The sequence below is a fragment of the Schistocerca americana genome, chromosome 3 (genome assembly GCF_021461395.2).
Source record: "Schistocerca americana isolate TAMUIC-IGC-003095 chromosome 3, iqSchAmer2.1, whole genome shotgun sequence".
NCBI lineage: Eukaryota > Metazoa > Arthropoda > Insecta > Orthoptera > Acrididae > Schistocerca > Schistocerca americana.
In genome coordinates, this window is record NC_060121.1 from 962,542,795 (window position 1) to 962,547,945 (window position 5,151).

The window sequence follows — 5,151 nt, forward strand, 5'->3', positions numbered from 1 at the left end:
CTGATACGTAGAATGCCACTTTTCTTTCTCCTGATAACGACGTCCTCTTGAGTAGTCCCCGCCCGGAGATCCGAATGGGGGACTATTTTACCTCTACTGACGAGATGCTGGTGTTCGACAGAGAGGAGTTTAAAAAGTGTATTACCTGTAAGCATAGAGTATCTAGAGGTCCATGGTTCATGGGTGGGGGAGGGAGGGGGGGGGGGATTTTCATAGGAACAATTGTTATTTTCAAGGCGGAACATCTCATGAGAGGCCAAAGTGCAGCCTTCTACAACCGAGGTCTCCACCGAATCATTCACCTTTAGGAGAAATATGCCACACTGAAAAATGAATTTCTAAATATGAACCAATACCTCCGCCAAGTCTCATGGGTTTTGAAAGTGAGTGAGTGACGTGCGCGCATGTGCGTGTGCCCAGAGGGGGAGGAGGGGATAATAGAAGCTAATTACAACTTTATGACTACCCTCCCCCCCCCCCCCCTCCCCTCATAAGCCCTTTATCAAGTTGAATACAAAATCTTGCCAAGGTGTTAATTTTTTGGCAAAAACAAGTATTTGCAATTGATCACAAATCCTGTCTCCTTAAGTCTGAGATTCACCTTCTAAGTCAGTATCCACTGGTATCACTAAATGACTTAAGTGTCAAAAAATGGCAGGGAAAATTTACATTGATCAAGTGAATGTTGTCAGAATTATGCTTCACTTTGATCCCCCCCCCCCTTTTTTTTTTAGTTAGAATCTTCAATTTTTATCTCTTCAATGTTTATCATTACTCTTTTGGAGAACACACTTAAGGTTCTACATCATCGTCATCATCATCATCATCATCGTCATTGTCATCATCATCATCGTCATTGTCATCGTCATCATCATCTACATCATCATCATCCAGTCTTCTACACAAGTTAATTAAATTAGCTAATGGATAAATTTCAGTACACATTTTATTTTTCATCCCGTTATTTACAGATAATACACTGAAGACTTCATCAATCTTCACTTCTGAAAATGACTATCCAAGGTATAACATCCTACCTTCAATGCTCAACACCTTCTGATTTACAAGTAAAGCAAGAAAATACTGACGTCTGATTCTTCTTTGATTTTGAACAGCTTAAAAATTAACTTATTTAAAGATTTAATGGTCTTAATTAATGCAAAGGTTAAAATTACTTACTTTTTCAATTCAGTTTTCTAGAGATTTTATTAGTTTGCTTATATCAGCAATACTCTTCACTTTTGATAAAGTTCCACCTCAGTTTGGCTTGACTTCTAGTACTGTTTACTGCTTCAATTTCACTTAAAAAGTTTCAGCTTTGACAGCAAGTCCTGCATCATCTATATCAATCTAAATTCTTATATTGTGTCTAACTGGTTGGTTATCCATTTCCACGTTGTACAAGTACAGTGCCAGCACACAGCACACTCCTCTGGGAAAATTTTTCCGGTATATGCATTGCCTCCTTTTTTGTACCATGTGATGCAGAATCACTTAATTTACAGTTTCTTTCTTGTGGTACAGTATTTTCTAACTAACGTTCTATGGCTGAATGTGTCACACACTGCCCTTTGATCACTAGCATATTATAGCCTGTTTCAAGTTTATCCAACACCCTGGGTCAGCTCAATGATATGACACAAACAGAATCTCCCTTGACGAAACCTATACTATTACTTTATAATAGTCTGCTCATCATGTTTAGAGATACAACAACAGATCAACCTCTTCTATAATTTGTAAACCTGGCAGAGGAGTTAAAGTGGTGATGAATCTGACACCTCATTTTCCATTGTTAATACTGCTGAGACCTAATCTTTGTACCAAATCTGTAACAGTGCTACTAACCATGATATAGCATAGAGCAGACAAAAAATTGAAAGTTTCTTTATTTTTGTCTACATCTAGATGTAGGATAAGAAAAACAGCTTTCCAAGTTAATCAAACACACAAATTGTCTTCCTTACCTTGTATTTCTTCCAATGATGCTGTGGCATAAGAGCTCAATTAACCAGTCATTACGTTACCATCAGTGAGTACATTTTCCAAAAACAACGAGTCTGATACCCTCATACCACATGGATACTCAACCTTCAATCACAATCAGTAGTGAAGTATGCTTTAAGAACTCTTCCACACTGTGGGATGCTTCTTTAAGGTCAAATGAAACGTTATGAAATATTTTTAGAAACTTCAACAGGTATGGTTTGTAATGGATACAAAGCTCTCTTTCATTTCAGTCTCTGAGGGATTCATTCTGCCAACATAAAGATTATTCAAGCTCAGCTTTCATCTCAACACAGCTCAGGCAGTACTCAAATAACATTTTAAATTGGAAATTTAAAAACTTGGTATTAAAAATAATGGAAATTCCTGGATGAAACAAAACATAAAATAAGGAATAAGCAAACTCATCCATAGCAGACTGATTTGTGGAGCACAGAAATACGTAACACAAGACAGTGTGTATACTAACTTCCAAGTTCTTGCTCTTGTTCTAGTAATAAAACACACACACACACACACACACACACACACACACACACACCATTGCAGGCGTGTGTGTGTGTGTGTGTGTGTGTGTGTGTGTGTGTGTGTGTGTGTGTGTGTGTTTTTATGCCGGTGTGGTTGTGTATGTGAATGTCTGTACTCTTACAAGATAAAGAACAAGAGCTCAAAAGCTAGTGTAAATACCACTTCCCGTTACAAGATTCTGTTCTTGACACAGCAGTCCACTACAGGCAAGTAGCTGCCTTCACTTGTTTTACACATACACATTTTTAATTTAAGCACAACCTCATAGCCCATTTCACACTACAAAAGTGTCCTCTCTCATGCTCTTCACAATGACTATCACTGTACAGGTTTAAATGTGCAGTTCATAAAGTCAATACTGAAGCACAACTTCAAGACAAGAAGAAGTAATATATTACTGAAATTCAGTGTCAAAGCATACAGTTTTCTCTCTAAGAACCATAGAAAAACTTACAAAGGGTTAACAGATGGCAAAATATTTAAATGTCTAATATGTACTATTACTGCAACCGTTCCTAATGTCCTTCTGTACTTGCACACCTTCATTAATCTAAATTTTGGAACATATTCCAATTCCTCTTTCAAATAACAACAACTCCCATACAAAACAATTCTAATTCCATTTATCCTCAAAATTTTAAAATCAAGAAAGCTACGTCAGCAAGTCACGTTTTGAACTATTGTCTGAAGAAACATTCCAACACTCATTCGACTCTATTGAAGCTTCTTGAATTGGCCTTACTATTTGATAAGCTGTCACAACATAATTTTACGTTAAAGAGATCAGCTTTGCTACATCTCCGTACAGAGCTCCTTGTCCTGGCCTCACCATTCAGCATCATGGCGATGCGGTATGCGGAGGTGCGTGGTCAGCACATTGCTCGGCCAGGTGTTGGGCTGGCTTTGCAGACTTTGGGCCCCTTACCCCTTATGTAAGAAAACAGAACACCTATAGCTGTCCTTACAATGTTATTTATTATATGGCTACTAGTTTCAGTGCTTCAGTGCAGCATCTTCAGGCCTTAACTAACACTGAGGGTTGCATCTCCAGCCATGAACTACCATCTCCAACTAGCTCCATGAGGTATCATGAGGTTGAGCGCACTTATACCAGTCCTCTCACCACGGAAAAATCCTTAGCGTTACCAGGACTCGACCCCAGGCTCTTCACATGGCAGCCACCTATGCTGGCCATTCAACCACTGAGGTGGCCTCTACATCTCTATAGCCACATAAAAATTCCAGAAGTATGTAAGTATAAAATTCAACTATGGTTTTAAATATATTGCAGCAGTTCCTGTTTCTGAAGCTGAAACATAGATTCTTCTCTGCCAATATATACATTACTAAATACTTTATTAAGAGACAAAAGATTTTTTTTCAATTCCTTTCAAAAACTCCCTGGAAATTAGTGTGTGCTAGTTAAATTACAATCTGATAGCAACCTCCTGTCTAAAGATGTGTAATATCTGTACTACAAATGCACACATAATGATATGTGGTCCCCTCTCAAATCTTCTAGGTGGAAGAGTAATAGTAATTTACTGGCTCACGTAATCAGTACATTTACAACAAACTAACAATGTGTAACAAGCCCATTCATGACCATTACTGTGATAGCCTAACGGAATGAGGTATCTATGGCGTAATGCAAAATGAGAATATCTTGCTTCTTGCATGAACCTGATCAGTGAACACTGCTACCAATTAGTTAATTGCAAATACAAATGTAGAAATAACCACATTCTTGGTAAATTACTATTACTCTTTTACCCAATAGATCTGGAATAGTTCACACACACTTATGCCACAAGCACACCATGAACTAGGTAGTAATAATCTGAGTGTCCCCCATCCCCACTCCATTTAAGCACATCTCCCAAATCAATTAAGATTGCAATCCATGTGCCATAGTGGATTATGAAAGTCAAAAGCAGGAGGTCTTCAGACTTTTTATCTTCTTTCTATCAGGTTATACACTGAAGAGGCAAAGAAACTGGTACACCTGCCTAATATCGTGTAGGGCTCCGCGAGCATGCAGAAATGCCGCAACACAACGTGGCATGGACTTGACTAATGTCTCAAGTAGTTCTGGAGGGAATTGACGCCATTAATCCTGCAGGGTCATCTATAAATCCGTAAGAGTATGAAGGGGGAGAGATGTCTTCTGAACATTATGTTGCCATGCATCACATATATGCTGAATAATGTTCATGACTGGGGAGTTTGGTGGCCAGCGGCGGAAGTGTTTAAACTCAGACCAGTGTTCCTGGAGCCACTCTATAACAATTCTGGATGTGTTAGGTATCACTTGGTCCTGCTGGAATTGCCAAAGTCCGTCGAAATGCACAATGGACATGAATGGATGCAGGTGATCAGAAAGGATGCTTACGTACGTGTCACATGTCAGAGTTGAATCTAGACGTATCAGGAGTCCCATATCACTCCAATTGCTCATGGCCCACACCATTACAGAGCTTTCACTGGCTTGAACAGTCCCCTGCTGACATACAGGGTACATGGATTCATGAGGCTGTCTCATATCTGTACAGGTCCATCTGCTCGATACAATTTTAAATGTGATTCATCCGAGCAAGTAACATGTTTCCAGGCATC